This window comes from Otolemur garnettii, unplaced genomic scaffold (assembly GCF_000181295.1).
Source record: "Otolemur garnettii isolate 467f Iridium unplaced genomic scaffold, OtoGar3 scaffold00008, whole genome shotgun sequence".
NCBI lineage: Eukaryota > Metazoa > Chordata > Mammalia > Primates > Galagidae > Otolemur > Otolemur garnettii.
In genome coordinates this window covers 39,221,621-39,241,023 of record NW_003852403.1, presented here as the reverse complement: position 1 = coordinate 39,241,023, position 19,403 = coordinate 39,221,621, and the positions used below count along the sequence as shown (strand labels likewise).

General features: G+C 41.1%; 1 protein-coding gene across 1 annotated transcript in view; it reads right to left on the bottom strand.

The window, feature by feature from the left end:
• The window catches only part of PLCE1 (phospholipase C epsilon 1), a 273,612-nt gene that overhangs the window by 156,469 nt on the left and 97,740 nt on the right, over positions 1-19,403 (bottom strand). The window lies entirely within an intron of this gene.

Genomic DNA, 19,403 nt, shown 5'->3' with positions numbered 1-19,403 from the left:
GCCCTCAAGGTGTAGTACCCACCTTGTACAGAGGGTGTCCTGTATACCCTTACATTGTGCCCATTAGGTAAGAACTTACCAATCCCCCTCCCTCATCCCTCTCCCCTTTCCCTCCACTTCTCTTCCCCCACTTGAACTTTTAGTTCTTTTAGAAATCTCATAATTTTTGACACAGAGGTTGTACTAATTTTCAGTCCCCACCAACAGTGTATAAGTGTTTCTTTATTAGCTGTGGGTTTGCATAGATGCACTTTATCAGGTTAGGGAAGTCCCCTTTTCCTAATTTTGTTGAGTGCTATTTTCATAATATGGTATATTCCACTGATCAATTTTCAAATGTTTAACTCTATATTCACTTTTACATGAATATATTACTTGCGTAAGTCAGTGTAACTGAGAAGAGCTTAGACGAGACCAACTGACATTCATTGTCTATTTGTGTCATTCTGGCTCTCAGTTGGGCCTGTACAGATGGCAAACTGAGACGTGACTGTAACCATGACTTCAAATCATAAACACTCTGATATTTTTAAAATTTATGTTTGTTTTTAAGAGGGAAAATATGTATGCTTAAAAATCAATGTCAAATATGCATTCTTTATTGTTGTTTGTTATCATAATCACATTTTCAACTCTTGACAATATAAGTATCAAGTAACATAGTTCTATGACTTAAAAGAAAACCAGTGCATGATATTTCTGATTTAGAACATATTGCTATAGAAATGACCTGTACCAGACTTTTGGTAGGTCAAAGTCCCTTAACTTAATGGAAAAAACACATACCTATGGACTTGGAACTTTTTTTTCCCTATAAAAGAAAATGGTAATGGTACTGATCATGTTACTTGCTAACATTTATAATACCTGCTACTCAGGAATATTACTAGCAAAAATTTTACTTAGTCCTACCAGCAACTCTGATACACAAAATTAGTATTCCATTTTATAGCTGCAGAAACTCAGAGAGGTTAAATAACTTGCCCCAATATTCACAGGTAGTAAGTAGTGAGGCGAGAATTCTGACCCACACCCAGGTGACTCCAAAGCCCACACTTTTAATCATTTTCTATATTTTGAGTATCGGAGTTTCATTTCTATGAGAACTCAAAATCGTTCATTTCCCCTTTTCAACTAAAATGGCACCAAACGCTGGAAGTCACAGAAGTGCAGTGCTCCACTTGATGACCAAATCCTAGTATAAGTCTAGTACTCACTGAACACTTACTGTGTGAATTCCATCTATGTGATGTACCTAATCTAGCAGTGGACAAGGCTAGATAGGAACTGGTTTATATTTAATTATGTGTTTAATAATTTTTGGCTATGATGATTTAAGTAGGAGATCTTTACTGACAAAGTCAAACCCACATTTCACAGGAAAAAATAGTAATGCCAAAGTGGCTAGTGACCCCATCTAGGGATGCTATGACGGGGTGCATTAAAATCACCATAGAGTGATAAAGTGGAGGGAGCTTGGTAATCTGCAACTGTAAACCCATTCCCATGGCCCTTCCCTTGACTCTCAGCTCAGGACACAATACTATTGCGACTTTCTTCTCAACTCTCCAGCTGTGGTGCAGGTTGTCTGGGCTTCCTTGCAGCCTCTCAGCCTGAACTCATAGTCCTCCACTCACCTCTCTTTCAGGCTATAAAAGCTCATTTCAAGTGGTAACCATTATAGCTAAGCAAATGGCTTGCCCATGTTCAACCCCAAGTTTGGCCTCTGACTCTGATCCAATCCTGATGCTTCTGTTGGGAGTGTCTACTCAAATGTCCCAGCATCTCTGCATTAAGACATCCATACTGGATCCAACTACCTTCACTTTTCCAGGTCCAAAATCATGGGAATATTTGTTATTCTTGTCCTAGGCTGAGTTTGCATCTGTTCACCCCTGAGTTGTCTCGAGAATTGGTCCTTTTCTGACAATTCTCATTGTTTTCCCTTAAGTCTCACTTGCATGCATGTTTGCAACAGTCTTCTGACTGTCTTGTGCTTTGAAAGATGAAGAGGAATCCTGAAGAAACCCCGCCTTAGGCCAAAGTCTAGGGGATTAGAAAGGCCACTTGGCCCTGTGAGATGATGACCATTATGGCAGTAGGAGGTGGGAGGACAGCAGCCAGCTTGATGAAATGTGTACAAAGACTACCCATGGTTTATACAGATCTGGGAGAGACTGTAAATTTCCTTTTCGAGGCCAATTTCTCACTGATTTGGTATAAAAGTCAGAGGACCTGAAAGAGCAGCTGTTGCCCCATCTCTAGAAAGCCTGAGTGTTCTTGTACAGATGGTTTAGTATAGACAAAAGAGGCTTGGCCCCCCTCAACTGGACACAGATAGCCCAGGCTGTCACAGTTGATATCTGTGGTCTCCCTGCTAGACTGCTGCCAGCTCACTGTGTAAACCAGGGCTGCAGGCCTGACAGTCTTGGACACCTTCATTAAGCATAGATGCCTCCTCCTATTGGAGGCCTCCCCAGGACTATATATCAAGCGAAGGAGGGTGCTCAGGGACCTGGGCTATGAAGTAGAAAGGACCCAAGTTCAAGTCCTTCCAGTCTCTAGTTGCACGACCTTGTAATTAACCTTTCAGGCCACCTGGTCAACTTCCTGTGAGCTGTCTGCTAGAGGGAGAACAAAACATCACTGAAGATAAGAGATGATGGTACCAATCAATTTTCCTAAGTTCCTCTCTGGTAAAATATCTTATGTGGCTGGAATGAATACTTCTGAGGTGGGAAGAGGGGTGAGATCACCATGTCATCTTCTAACAGTCTGCTAAAATAGGGTACCTAGTAAATTTAGCCACAGGGCCTTGGGTTTGTGGAAGGGGGCAGGCAAGTTTGGGAGCAGAAGAGAGTAGCTCAGGACAACAGATGGGCTAAAGCTACCAGCTATCTTCCTCCTTCTTAATCTCCTTCAATAATGGAGATTGGTAGGGGTACCAACTTAGCCTCTAGGCCTCAGCTTTCTCATCTTTGAAATGGGGATCATGTTTTTACCTCACCAGGTTGTTTTGAAGATTACATAAGATGTACCTATAACACTCATGGTGATGGCTGAACTTTTAATGGAAGGTCTGCATGTTTCCACATGAACTCCCAGCAGGCTGTCATACACTGGGAGGGTGTGAATACTTGCTTGTTTCTAAGCACCTGAGAGTGGACAAAGGGTGGGAGAAATAGATCATTTATATACATACGACATGTGGCTCCTTCACTCTTTTGAAGTTTTAATTAGTTATTGGTCAGTGATTTCTTTCAGGGCAATTACCTTTTTGTATAGTTGCAGATATAAATATAAAAAAATACAGGGAGATTATATTTTGGGACAGCTGGTAGATTGTATCTCATTACTCCATAATCCCTTCACCTGAAGGGACCCAGCTGGGTGTCCCTGCCCTCTCTAAAGGAACAGTCATCAACCAGAACTCCCCTCTGGCCACTCCGAGTGAGTTTGACCGTTATGGACTACAGACTGTAGGCACCCAAGAGAATCCCTGGACATTTTATCCATGGCTAGGAATATATTCAAGTTGATCTTGAAACTGAATGAGACCAAGGGATTGCAGCTAGAAGGCAGGGGAGGAAAGGTTAAAGTTGCACAACTACTAAACGGTATAACTGAGACTTGAATCCAGGATTTTATCTAAAAAGTACAGATTCTGACTGATGAGGTCTCAGATGAGACCTGAGATTCTGCTGGTTCTGGGACCACACTTTCTGTCGCAGAAAGGGTGATGTTGGTAAAGTATGTAGGAGTTTATGGCATGTAGGGCCTGATTCGAAAGATGGCAGTTATTATTATTGCTGTTGCTTTGTTGTTTTTTTATTACTTGTAGATACTGAGCTGCAGGTAGCTCTCAGAAATTGGGAAGTGGCATTTAAGTTTGAACTTGATTGCCTTAGATTAGTGCCCTAGGGTTCAAAGACTGCTTTGTGTTAAAAACAGTGCTTTCTCACTGTTTTCAGCCCTAGCTAGAACAGGGCCATGGCAGGCACTCTGCAGATGTCTCCTATGTTGTACTACACATTTCCTGGAGGTAAACTAGAGGCAGGGTGAGAGCTCCATGCCAGCTCCACACTCATTCAGAGAGTGCTTCTGTGAGCTTTGGATTTGTGACCATGTAGGGCTTGGTTCTTAGAAACTCAGGGCTTTGGTTTTCTCTCTCTCTGCCCATCTCCACTTTTGACAGATTGTGAGCATCAGAGAATCAGGATATTATTTCATTCTTCTTCAGCCCAGCAGTGTCTACTATCCCCAAACATTGTCTCCTATAGTGTCCCGCTCACAGCAGGCAACAAATCGACTACTTATTGAATGAAAGAACATTCATAATTCTCTAATTTGCCTTTCCCTTTTTAAAAAATGGGGTCAAAAGTGAATCTGACAATGATGCCTCTTAACTGTGAGGGAGAGAGAGACACAAAGTTACTTGACATATAGAAAACCTAAACTATTAGGCCAGAGGGACAAAGGAGATTGAAAATAGAAATGGAGGTTGGGAACTTACCAAGACCCTGTCCATGGAAAATGTGAATGCTCTCTGGAATGTCTCCAAGCCAGTTCCTGAATCTGTAACATGCTTCCACAAGGTCTAACTTGGACTTTAATATCCCATTAGCAGGGAAAAAAAGGTATTGTGTAAGTTGTAGCTTTAGAATGCAATCCATTTGTGGGTTTGCAACTGAGGTGTTAAGACATTTCAAAAAGGACAAAGCGAGCACATACAAGTCTCAGAAGGCTTGAGTTAAGCAGTTGAAAGGACATTAACCTCCTCAAAGACCCTTAAGGGCTTCAGCCTTTCCCCTTGGATAACTCTGAAAGTCATCCAGTGAGTTCCAATTTGGGCAGGGGTTTGTTTATTCTGCTTAGTTCAAGTCAGGGCTACGGATCCCTAATGGTTTTAATGTCCCTAAAGGTTTTCCACATTTGGGCAGGATCTATGCTTTATGTAAGCCCCGAGGAAGTTTTGCTCCCAGCCTCTCTGGCCCAGCCAATTGCACTAACTCAAATGCCCTGATTCAGGGGAGAAGTTTAGCAGCAACTACCCTTTGGCATAAGCTTGGAGATTTTTTACAATGGTGCTGTGTCATAGTAAAAATGCCTCCATTCTTAACTGACTGTAATTTTTATTACATTTCATTTTTCTCCTGGTGAAGCTAAATTTTCAAGACTAGTCCTTTTCTGTAAACAGTGCCTTATACCAGCAAAAACTTAAGTGGGCTCACGCTGGCTTCCGGCCCTTTATTTTGACTGTACCAACTCCTAATCCAGCAAAAATCATTCAGGTTTTTAATCACCACCCTTCATCCTATGGGGGGTTCCTCCAGGCTATTGGCCCTAATGAGCCACTGTTCAGTCTGACTTCCCGAAAATTCAGCCTACTTAAGAGCCTTCAGTGCTCTAATACTTTAGGTCCAAATTTTCATCTTGCTCTTGGAATTGTAACCATATCCACCAAATGAAGCTTACCTCTCACTCCACCCACTATACCATTTCTTCATTGTTCCCCAGGCACATTCCTGCTCTGGGACTTTATCTCACTTATCTCACTTATCTCACTTGCTTTCCCTGCCTGGAACACTGCCTATGTCCCCCAGGGAGACCCCAACCAGAAGCCTGTATAAAGATGACCTACGTGTGTTTAGAGATTTCTCTCCTTTGTCCTAATGCTCAATTCACCTGCGAAGAAATCCTTGATCTGAAGTGCTCTAACAGCATGTGTGTGTGTGAATCTCAGAATACAATTCAAGGTTCACAAACAGAGGTGGCGTCAGGCCTAGGGCTAGACAGGGATAAAAAATGAGGGTGAAGATGGGAGGGAGACTGCCCAGGGTGGGGGCCAGCTGTTCCGGTTCTGGAGCTGAGGTGCTTCCTCTGGGGCAGGGTGGTCAGCGTGGGTCAATGCCAGTCCACTGGCCAAAGGAAAATAGTGGTCCAGGGTGACCAGAGAAGGCAGCACTCTATATTTTAATGCAAAATTTCCCAATTTTTAAGCATTGGAGCTGTCAAAGAGAAATACACATGGTCTGGATTTGGTTTTGTGAGGAACAAATTTTTGCTTCCCTGGTAAAAAGTGAAACGAAGCACTGCTACAACTCCTGGTAGTCAGTGTGTGTGTGTGTGTGTGTGTGTGTGTGTGTGTGTGGCGCAATAATAGTCCTCCTGGGGCTGGGCATGGTGGCTCATGTCTTCAATCCTAGCAATCTGGGAGGCCTAGAGAGGAGGATCATTTGAGGCCAGGAGTCCAAGACTAGTCTAAGCAAGAACAAGACCTCATCTCTATAAAATAAATAAATAAACAAGCAAATAAACAAGCAAATAAATAAATAGAAACATTAGCTGGTCAAGATGTGGGCACCTGTAGTCCCAGCTATTCAGGAAGCTGAGGCAGGAGGATCATTTGAGCCCAGGGGTGAGGGTTGCAGTGAGCTAGGATGCCTCCACTGCACTCCAGCCTGGACAATAGAGAGAGACTCAGTCTCAAAAAACAAAAATAACACAAAAAACTCTCCATGGGCCTGGAGGAAGAAGATATTCAACTACCCTTTCTGATCTGCACCATGAGCCTCCTTCTAAGTCCTACTTCTTGGAATACAGTTCTGATGAAGTGTATAGACCTGAGTTACCAGCCATCCCTCCTTTCTCCACCTCTGCAGGAAAATTACATAGCACTTCAGCTAAAACTTTCTTGGTCTTTATTTCAAATTCAGACTCAACATCCATGACAGTTTCAAATGTAAATACTTCTATGTGAAGTATAAAGAGAGCTGGAAGGGCAGTGCAGGTGAAACCATCTCTGTTTTGTTTAGAATCATTTTTTTTAGCTTAAACATGAGGCACTTATTTTTATTTTCATTTCAGAATATTAGCGGGTGCACATATTTTGTTTACATGCTTTGTTTTTGTACAGATTGAGCCAAAGTTGTAAGTGTGCCCTTCACCCAGATAGTGTGCCCTGCACTGTACGTACCCGATAGCTGTGAATTTACCCAGCCCCTTCTTCCCCTCCCCCAGTTTGATTTCCTTGAGATTCACTTCCATATGTATGACCACTTAAATGCTGGTTGATTACTTCCAATTGGTACTGAGTACATGCATTTGTTCCTCCATTTTTGTGATGTTTCACTTAGAAGAATGGTTTCCAGTTCCATCCAGGTTGTCATAAAAGATACCAGATCCCGTAGCCAGGCACAGTGGCTCACACCTGTAATCCTGGCACTCTGGGAGGCTGAGGCAGGTAGATTGCTTGAGCTCATGAGTTTGAGACCAGCCTGAGCAAAAAGTGAGACCCTGTCTCGCTATCCTCTTGCCTCAATTTAGGCAAGAGGATTGCTTGAGCCCAAGAGTTGGAGGTTGCTGTGAGCTATGATGTCCTACACTCTACCCAAGGTGACAGCTTGAGACTCTCTTAAAAAAAAAAAAATACTAGATCCCCATTTTTGTATGACCGAGTAGCACTCCATAGTATGTATATGCCACATTTTACTTATCCATTCATGTGTTGGTGGGCACTTGGGTTGTTTCCACATCTTTGCGATTGTGAATTGTGCTAGAGTAATCCTTCTGAAACACACATCTTATCATGTCACTACTTCTGCTTAAAACCTTCTGATGGTCTCCCATTGCTTCTACAGCCCTTAACAGAGTCTGCATTATCCGGCAATTTGTTTTGTTTCTCCATGCCTCAGTCTTTTCACATGGAAAAATGTGAGACTTAAATTAGATAATATTTAAAATGCACTTGTGAGCACCCATAAGCTGCTAGCACTTGTTATCTGACTTGTCTAGATCTTCTTGGCTTGAAGAAGCTCCCCACTTTCCACTCCAACCACAAACTCACCACACTCCCTGCTGCCGCTGGGCCTTTGTGCACATGACTTCTGCCCAGACACTCTCCCAGCCCCTCTTCTCTTAGTCAACATCAATTGGACCTCTTCTCTGTCTGGGTCACATCTCTCTTTGAGAGGGTCTCACACAGCCACGTCCATCTCCCCGGTACCATGTACCATCGTTACAGTTTGCTATTTATTCTAGTCTTTAAGCTCTGTGTGCTGGGGACAAAGTCTGCTCTACTGCTGGTGCCTGGCAGGGTAGGTATTTAATAAGTGTTTGTAAAACAAGTGAATGTCCACCACTGGTGGCCTTTTTTTCATGTGCTGGTATATCATAACCATAGGGAAGATGCTCTTTCCCAAAGGTATAAAGGAAATGCTCTCCTGGCTTCAGGGCTGGAGAGTGGGGAGACATTTATCCCCCACCTTTGCTCAGGGAAGAAATCCTGGACCCTCCAAAGCAGGACTGATGCAGAGATTGGGGCCACCCTCTTCCTTCTTTTCTCAACAGTGTGGGTGATTTAATAGAAATGAGACCCTCAGGAGCACTTGCCAACTGACCCAGGGGTGTGATGGCACTTGGGTAAACATAGAAATAGGTCAGAGAGAATCGTTCTTTGGTTATTTGGCCATCTGCCTCATTATGGGGCATCTAACACCTCCCTCTGAGCAAGACTTTCCTGCTCAATGGCCAGTAAAGATCAAAGGGTAAATGTCCCTTGTGTCTATCCATATGGGGTAACTTCTGCCTCTACCTTCAGTGACAAATTGGGCAGGGCAAAATTTGTCAGCCCAAATGATTTTTGTAAATAATGCTTAAGAAGCAGTCCCTGTCAATAAATTAACTTTTGAATGTAGGTGATGCTCACGGGATGAAATCAGATACCTTCAAGTGTTCCTTCCTGGTTTTAGACAGTAACTGTGTGTTAGCTGGAGTTGTGCAGGTGTTCCTGGATGCATGCCTTCGTTCATTCAACAATGAATGAGCCCTTTCCATGGATCAGGTGCTATGTGGCTTCTTTTGCAGAGTGGAATACATTTCTTTACTTGGCCTATTAGCTAATGGAAACTACTGCTTCTTTTCCATTTGAATGACTGTCTTATGACTATGCAGCTGTTGGTGGCAAGACCCCCAGCTATCTTTACAGATCCCCATATTGAAGAATGGTAGGAAATCACTTCCACAGATATCATTGAAGTCCTTGGAGATCTCTAGGGCAAGGAGGCAGCAAGTATGTGGGAAAATGATCAGTTTTATAGTCAGATAGACCTATGTTCAAACCTGGGGTTTTGTGTTGTTCTGTATGTATGTATACACACACACACACACACACACACACACACTCCTGATGTAAGTCATGACACAGGATCCCTTTATGGGAGATAATGCTGGAATATTTTCTAGTGGTAAAGAACATGATTTGGGGTCAAATACTGGCTTTGCCACTACTGGCTGGTGAACCCCACATAAGGATTTTGGTTCTAGACTGGTAGTCTTTCACTCACATCTTGTGACTGGCCAGGGTTTCTGAAAGCTTTTGTACTCTCCATTCCCCTCCATGTTCCCAACGTCTGTTTGAAATGGATTTTAGATGACTCTGTTTATTAATGCCAAAGTGTGACTCTGTGTATAAACGGGCAAAACCACCACCACTGTCACACAAAGTGTTTCTGGGGACTGTAAAATTCATAGGCAGTGTCTTAGTGGTGTTGAAGCACGAAACCACTTGTGACATCAACATTATAGAAAAAAAATTTTTGAAAAAAATTTATGGTTATAATGAAATAAAAAGCTAATAAGACTTCCAGTTGACTAAATATTTTAGACTTTCCTGAATATGATAAAATATCTTTTGCTAGAATTCAGTTTATCAAAAACTAAACACCCTTAAAAGTACCCTTTCACTGTTTTAACTGTACTCTTAATTTCTTTATTATTTCTTGGTCTGAAGATTCAATTCCAACAGAAGTTTAAATAATGACTCAGACTATCTTCTCTTTTTTTCCTCTTAAATATTTGCTACTGACCCACATGTTATTATAAACAGATTATAAACATATTCCATTATGTTCTATAAATGTTCCCAGGGACAAGAATTTTCATAGCTCATTTAAATGAGTTTTAGTCTTTAAAAAAAAATAAACAATTTAGAAACACTCAAAAGGATTGATTTCAAGCACTGAAATATCTTTTGCTTTTATCATAATAAGTAATTCATCTTTATAAAAATGTACAATTTTAAGGGGAACACTACATTTTGTGGCAACCATAGAATTTTTAGATAAGAGTCCCCAAACCAGGAGTAAATACTTAGCATCTTTTCTACTCTGGAGAGAACAGAGATGATACCAGCAGAAACAACAGAATTAAGAATTAGGTAGAATTAAGCAGAGACAACAGAAGCTTCATTATATATGTCAGGGCTTATATTCCCTGGTTAAAAACCTATTCACAAGCATTTCTCTAGACACTCAAGATGGTACAGAGACTTCTCTCTGTGCCCTTATATTTTGTGCTTACTCCAATGATAACATTTATGCCCTCCTAAAATTGCATGTTTATTTGTCTGTATCTTCCATTATCAGGTAAATTCCTTGAAAGTAAAGACTGCATCTTGTATACCGTTATACTCTTGGTCCATAGTATTGATAGATGCTTAACAAATATTGGTTAAATCAACTGAATGAATAAATGGCCTAATGCATGGGAGCTACAGAAAATCTCACTAAAGGACTTATATATGAGTGGCCCCCAGCTACTCAATACCTCCTCTCAAGTGTCCCAGATTTGTTAGCCAGGACGACCTGAAGAGTACACTTTCTCCTTGTGTGCATCTATGACTGAGCTAACAGCAGAGAATTGGAGTTAGGAACAGCGAGGGGCTGGCATGTCAATGCACTATAATAGAGTGGTGGCAGTCATCATTATCACCACGATTGTCATCATCACCATCAACACCCTCCTCAGATTGACTATCATTAATATAAGATTTATTGAATACATCTTAGGTCCTCAATACTCTGCTAACTTTATTATACACATTATCACACTTAATCCTTAAAACAACTCTGTGAAGTTGTTGCTTTTATTCCCATTCTACAGATGTGAAAACTGAAGCCTAAAAGTATTGTCACTTATTCAAGATGACATAGCATTGAGGTTAAGACTCAAATCCAAAACCAGTGATGTTGGCGTGGATGTGGAGAAAAGGGAACACTTCTACACTGCTGGTGGGAATGCAAACTAATATGTTCCTTTTGGAAAGATGTTTGGAGAACACCTAGGGATCTAAAAATAGACCTGCCACTCAATCCTACAATTCCTCTACTAAGTATATATCCAGAAGACAAAAAATCACACTATAACAAAGATATTTGTAGCAGAATGTTTACTGTAGCCCAATTCACAATTGCTAACTCATGGAAGAAGCCCAAGTGCCCGTCAACCCATGAATGGATTAATAAATTGTGGTATATGTACACCATGGAATATTATGCAGCCTTAAAAAAGATGGACACTTTACCTCTTTCATGTTTACATGGATGGAACTGGAACCTATTCTTCTTAGCAAAGTATCTCAAGAATGGAAGAAAAAGTATTCAATGTACTCAGCCTTACTATGAAACCAATTTATACCTTTCATATGAAAGCTATAACCCAATTATAGCCCAAGAAGAAGGGGAAAGGGGAGAAAGAGGCAAGGGGAGGGGGGAGGATAGGTAGAGGGAGGGTAATTGGTGGGACCACACTTATAGTGCATGTGAAATTTACTAAGTGTAGAATATAAATGTCTTAACACAATAACTAAGAAAATGCTGTGAAGGCTATGTTTACCAGTTTGATGAAAATATTTCAAATTGTATATAAAACCAGCACATTGTACCTCATGATTGCATTAATGTACACAGCTATGATTTAATTTTAAAAAAAGACTCAAACCCAAGACAGAATGATGCACAGCTTCAATTTCTTTTAAGCACATAGCAACCCAGAGACTGACATTCTTAATGGAGCAAAGACAGCCTAAAATAACACATGTCCTATTCATTTTGAGGTCTCTCCCTACCTTACCTCAACAAAGCCCTAAGCCTCGCCTCTTCTGCCCTCTTTTTCCTTTGAATGTGAGGTCCAAGTAATTTCTTCATCATGGCAGCTGACAACAAGAGAATAGGACAGGAGGGGCTTAAATCCACCTGACGCTTCACCTAGGCTCTGATACCCTTTTAAAAATTATAAATGGACTGTGTACAATGGAAGTTAAAATTCAAACAGTATAGATAGGCACAAAATGACAAGTAAAATCCTCTCTTGGAGGTAACCACTTCTGTGGATTCTGCCTCTATTCTTTGGCAGCTACTTGCCTACTCTAAAAAAAAAAATTACATGCTTATTATTTTATACATTCCCCTTTAAGAATAATGTGTTCAATCACCTCAATAGAAGATGAGGAATTTGGCCCACTCTCCCCATTTTTACAAGTTATCCTTTTTAGTTTTTTTTTAATTGGTAAACTTTCCTGCTTTACATACTATTCTGAAACTTCTCTCTTCACCGTCCAATTCACATGTATCTCTCACTTTCCCTGGGGTCATCCATCTGCTCTGTACCCTCCTCTAATTAAGTCTGCCTCTTTTAGGATAGACACGAGAATGTCTTATTACAGTTTGTTTTTCTGGATGTTCAATTACTAACATTGAAAAATCATCTTTAAGGACTTCATTTTAAATACACACCAAGTTTTTTGGGAGGAAGCCTTGTAATCTATTGTGGTCATTTATTTGGACACAGTGTTTCACAGGACTATCTTGCAAGTAAATTTCTGGAATATTGTCTATTCTGAGTTTCTGAATCAGGACTTCACATTTTCATGATCAGCTCAAATACAGAAACCCCAAATGCCTGTCTGGTGTTGTTATCCTCACCATTCACCTTTCTGAATTTATGGATCTGCATTTAACTATCCCTCCCCCCTTTAAAGACAGAGTCTCACTCTGTTGCAAAGGCTAGAGGGCCATGGCATCAGCCTAGCTCACAACAACCTCAGACTCTTGGGTTCAAGTGATCTTCTTGCCTCAACTCCCACCCCAACTCCTCATTGGCTGGAACTACAGGTGCCTGCCACAATGCTTGGCTAAGTTTTCTATTTTTAATAGAGACAAGGTCTCACTCTTGCTCCGGTTGGTCTCACACTCTTGGGCTCAAGCAATCTACCTGCCTCAGCCTCCTAGAGTGCTAGGATTATAGGCCTGAGCCACCTTGACAGCCTCTTCCTTCCTTCTTGTATCAAAACTTTCATCTAGAAATAGGACAGAAGATTTTCCTTTCACAAACTAGTTTATGGGAGCATAATTAGGTCATATAAAAGAGCATAATGGAACCAGTCCCCCAGCTCAAACTGGTTACATTCAAACTCCTTGCCATGTTTAGGTCACACCTGGGTATGGAGTCACATTCCTTGGTCAGAGCTGGTATGAAGTCATACTCTTGGGAGTCCCCCTCCTGGATGATGTCTGACTACCTGTGGTCCTGAGACAGAGGGTTTTTGTCCTGCACCCACCACACTTCTTGGCCCTGAGAACTACTGATACCACCTGCAACTCAACAGTCTAGTACTTTATGAATTCCCTTTAGGTGGTAAGGGCTAGTTCAGTAGATCTGAAACTGAATTATTAAATTTTCTCTGAAATATGAAATATTATTCTATGAGTTAAGAATTCCAGATGTGATCTTTTCTATTCCTCTGATAGGCAACCCAGCACTAAACCCACAAGTGGGTAGTTGTATAACTGGTATAGAACACATCCTATATTACATAAAAGCATACTTTTAAACACCAAGAAAATAATTTCAAGATCATAAAACTATTAAGTTAGGGTATTTATTTAAATAAACTTAAACCTTGGAATTAGAACTATGTACTTGCCTTCCCTGCCTGGTAGGGTAATTGTTTTGATTATGAGGAAGTCAACTAAGATGTCCTTTATAAACTAAGTTATTTATGAAGTATAGTCACATGGCTCCAACCTGTGTGCATATTCCTGCTATGACTTCTTTTTATGTACAAAGCTATTAACTTTAGAAAAAGACACAAATAGAATATATGTACTTAGGGAGTAAAAGAACATAAATTGGTAACATTACATTTTCCCATCAGAAACAAAATATTTCTTATTACCAAATAAAAATCTTGTATCGGTAATGTATTTTTGGTTTTCATATTAATATTTTATTTACCTTATATGTGACCAATATTGATATAGTTATTCTATAGACATATGCTGCACACTCAACCTGGTTAAAAATGGACAGTGCAATTATCTTCTGTACTGCATAATTTAAGTGTGAGTAATTATGTTTTATCCTTGTTATATGTAATACTTAGTCCTTTAATTTAGAAACTTTATTTGACAAATTCTCTCATTATTTTATTTATCTAATTTTGCTATTTAGGGCTGTACATTACTATCAATTATCTCATCTTTTTCTTGCTCTTTTCATTTTATTTTGCTGATAAACATTCAGAAAAAAAGCAGGTGATGAATTTGGAAATTTGTTCTTTATTACAGATGTCAGTAATTTTTTTGCCTGCCATGTCAGACGGTGATAGTCCTCAAATTCTAACAAGTTTAATGCAGAGAGGGAGAAGGGGACAGTGCCAAGAAGTAAAAAGACCTTAATTGTATCAAGTTTGTGATAGTCCTTGACCAGTTGGCATAAGCTCTCCGTGTTTGGATTTTGAGATAGCACACCCTTGTAATCACAGGTACACCCTTATGGATCAATGCCCTTAGATTAAAAATCTCTCTCTTGTTATCTGGCAGACTTTCAATTCAATAGACAGACCATCCTTGGTAGCATCGAAGTCAGAAAACTGGCCTATTTGTATACTGACTGCTGATACCTGGCTGTCTTTCTGTCTTTAATATCCCATAGACTGTGGAAAACCTGCAGGCTACAGAACCCTGGTCAATCAAGCCTTGAGCTGTGGCTTGACTTAGAAATAATAATTGGTTGGAAAGTTTCTTCTTCTGTTCTCACCTACTGTAGGCTACTGCAGCCCCATCTGGAAGTAATAACTGCTTCTAGAAGAAGAGTTTCTTGGTTCTTTCTAACAGATTAATAGACCTGGGACAAAATGCCTACACAACATGCCCCTCCTTTTTTCCTCAATTATTTTTTATTGTGATAAAATATACCCTACATAAAATTTACTCTCTGAACATTTCAGGGGTATTAAGTACATGCGTACTGTTGTGCAACCATCTCCACCACTGATCTCCCAAACTCTTCATTTTGCAATACGGAAACTCTGTACCCATTAAACCCTACCTCCCCATTCCTCGTACTCCTAGGCTCTGGCAGCCACCTTTCCACTTTCTGTCTCTATGATTTTGACTGTTCTAAGTACCACATATAAGCAGTACCATATAGCATTTGTCTTCTTCCTCTTCCTTTTTCTCTACCCTTCTCAATTTCTTTTAATCAAATATGATTTCTCTCATGGAAGAGGTCATTCTTTTGACTTTTTTCCTTTCCCTTTATCTCTGGGGAAAAACGAATTTAAAACTTGTCCTCCCTCCTTCTGCCCTTCCTCATTCTGTTTATAAGTATTCTATTTTAAAAAGAAGAAGGAAAAAGGTTACCGGGGTAATTTTCTGATTCATCCATATATATGTGAGTTTTGAAGTGTAATTAACCATAGCAAAAAACTATAGTTGCCAATATTTAAAAATTCTAAAATGGCTAAACTTTCTTTTCAAAATTGCTATAGAAGTGTTTACTCTGGCTGGGCTCAGTGGCTCACACCTATGATCCCAGAATTTTGGGACGCTAAGGTAGGAGAGTCACTTGAGACCAGGTGTTCATAGGCTGGCCGCGGTGGCTCATGCCTGTAATCCTGGGCACTCTGGGAAGCTGAAGCAAGTGGAATGCTTGAACACAGGAGTTTGAGACCAGTCTGAGCAAGAGTGAGATCCCCATCTCTACTTAAAAAAAAAAAAAAGAAAAGAAAACTAACCAGGCATGGTCATACATGCCTGTAGTCCCAGCTACTCTGAAGGCTGAGGCAAGAGGATTGCTTAAGCCCAAAAGTTTGAGGTTGCTGGGTGGTTATGATGCCATGACACTCAATCCCAGGGTGACTGAGTGAAACTCTATCTCAAAAAACAAAAACAGGAGACCAGGAGTTTGAGGCCAGCCTGGACAACCTAGCAAGATCCCATCTCCACAAAAAAAAATTTAAAAACTAAATAAAACTTTTAACTTTTTATTTATCTTTATTTAAACTTATTTCCCCTCAACAAGATATATATCTTTTAACTCCAATGCTTTTTCTGGCAGGCTGATGTTCAATATTCCAACAACAGTGTTTAGTGTTTTTCTCTTTATTCCATGGGAAGTGTACAGATTTCAATTGTGTTATGAGTTAAAGAGGTTTCTGAGGACTAGAGTCTGGGAACCAAATCAAAATGTTTAATACTGCTTCTCTAGGAAAGTATTCTAAGTTCCACACAGCTGCTGAGAAATGAACTTATAAAACACAACCCATTTATCAACTTTAGACTGAGTATATATTATACACTCACCATAGATTTTCATTGGCAATTCAGAGCTGAAAGCTGTTGGCCAAATCTAAGCCACGGGACATACAGTAAACAATAAAAGAAGCAGAGAACCAAACCACAGCAGCCAGAAAGTTCACCAGCTCTTCTGACAGAGAATACGGCCATCAGAGTTCAAGAACCACTAGCCAGTATGCTGATCCCAGAGATTCTGTGAACACTCTGTGACTTTGAAAACCCATGTGCTTTTTTGTTAACTTAATTTTTAAAAATTGACAAATAAAAATTGTATATATTGGCTCGGCGCCTGTAGCACAGTGGTTACAGAGCCAGCCACATGCACTAAGGCTGGCAGGTTCAAACCCAGCCTGGGTTTGCTAAACAACAATGACAACTACAACCAAAAAATAGCCAGGCATTGTGGCCGGTGCCTGTAGTCCCAGCTACCGGGGAGGCTGAGGCAAGGGAACTGCTTAAGCCCCAGAGTTTGAGGTTGCTGTGAGCTGTGACACTACAGCACTCTAATGAGGGTGACATAGTGAGACTCTGTCTCAAAAAAAAAATTGTATATATTTATCATACACAACGTGGTGTATTGAAAATGCATATGTTGTAGAATGACTCAGTTGGGCTAAACGTACTCTTGACCTCACATGCTTATAATCTTTTGTGGCGAGAAACACACCTGGTTTGGGGATGCGAATTTCCTTCCACTGCATGTTGACGAAACATGTTTGACTAAGGCACATAAAGATTTTGAATACTAAATGGGAGGATGCTGAAACTGAGAAATGTTTCTAAGAGAGCAAGCCAGAACTACAGAAATAAGCCTGAATGGGAGCAGGAGCTACCCGAGGTTATCAGAAGCCACCAAAGAGCTGCAAACAAAATGGTAGAGAAACTCCCCACTCCTGCATAAAACGCCAGCGTAAAGGTAGCATGTTAGCTGCGGGTCCAATGAGTCTCAAGCTGGGAATGTTGATCTATGAGGTACTATTCCAAATGGGGAAGTGCAAATGGCAATCAAGGTCAAGCTTTTGCCAAGGCCATAGACGCATCAACCAACAAACTCTTCCTTTCTCTCCATAGGTCTGTGGGGGAACCAGAGGCATGTGACCCTCAGTTGGGGAGCATGGAGATCTGTCCTTAGCAATTAATGGAGAAAGAAGAATGTGGCTTTTATTGGCTTTTGTTTGTTTGTGTTTGTGGTCTCCTGTTTCAGGCCAAGCTGTTCCTCATATAGAACATTAACTCCCTCTCCAAACTCTTTGAACACTTAGATTACTTCCACATTATAAGGCACTTAACTCTCTGCAGTTTCACATTATTCTTTGATTGTGTGGTGCATGCAAATCTGGTCCCTTTGTTAGGATCATAAAAATGTCTAAGGCAAGTAAACTGGCTTATACATCGTTAGGACCTCCCATAACACCTACCCACTGTGGGCTGCAGGGTGGGTATCTGACAGACACAGGCTGATTAACTAGTGGGACGGGGTCCTTATCCTTATGTTATAAGCACTGAAGCGATGCCATGGCCACATGTCAGGCTCAGTCCAATTTCCTGGGAGAAGCGTGAGGGAGAACGTGAGGCTGGCAGTCCTGGGGAGCCATGTCAGAGTGGAGACACCTTGAATCTTGTGCAGAGGAATTGTTTGGCCCCTAGACACTGTAACTTCATAACAGGCACTGTCTTTTTCCCTTTGCAGTACCTAGCACCTAGTAGGGGCTCAAAGAAATATGTTGAATGGATGAAAGTTATACAATGCCAAGTTTCTTCCTACTGGTCTCTTGGGTCACTGTTCTCACAGGTTGTGTTTTTCTCTTTTAATCATTTTATAACTGATCCCCAGAAGTTAAGGCAACTCCAGAAAACAAACCAACATGGCAGCCAACATGGCACACTCAGGGGGCTAGTGGTGTTCTTTTTCTTTGAGACAGAGCCTTAAGCTGTCACCCTCGGTAGAGTGCTGTGGCATCACAGCTCACAGCAACCTCCAGCTCTTGGGCTTAGGCAATTCTCTTGCCTCAGCCTCCTGAGTAGCTGGGACTACAGGCACCTACCACAATGCCTGGCTATTTTTTGGTTGTAGTTGTCATTGTTTGGCAGACCTGAGCCAGATTTGAACTTGCCAGCTCTGGTGTATATGGCTGGCACCTTAGCCACTTGAGCTACAGGCACCACCCCATGGTGTTCTTTTTGAGTCTGCACAGTGTGTGTGTCGGGGGGGTGGATGGGGGACGGGGTGATGATGAAGGAAGAAGGTCACTGGCCCACTAGCCCCAACCAGGGACATTGGCTGCTCTCCTTGGGGCAAGTGGCCAGATGTTAGATGGTGCTTTTGGCAACCCCCAGGCAGTGGAACATTGCTGTGCTTGGTCCCTGTCTGGGTGGCAGCATCCTGCCAGGGAAGGCTGCCAGGTGGCTTGGGACAGGGGTGCAGTGCATATCTCCAAGATTCTTTGGTGCACTGCCATTTCTGACTTCTGACCTGTCTTGTAGCTATTCATGGGAAGTAACTTGGAGGTTCAAATACTAAGAGACTCCATTTTTCCACTGGCTTTCATTTTTCAGCAGGATGCCTGCCTGTCGTATCCTTTAAGATGCGAGTCACTGGAGCTAGGCTTTCTGGCCAATAGGAACCTATGGATTCTGTGCATGAAGGAGATCTACTTCACTCTGCTCCTAACCACAATTTTTCAAGGTGGCCACATTACCCTCATTTGTTGGCTAACATCTGATCACAGGAATTGACACTTGCCATGTACTACCATTAGGAGAAACCACCTTCTGCCTGAATAATTGTTTTAAAAAACTAAAGATAGCATTTTAACAATTTACTTGTTTTTTGAAAAAGAAATTTCAAAATCTTAATGATTATTACTTTGAATGTTTTCACTTTAAGGGATTTTAATAAGAAACCACCTTTTTTGTATTGTCTTAAAGCAGCTACTCATACCTAAAGTTGCTGATATGTGAACTTAATTTCCCATCAGGAGATGT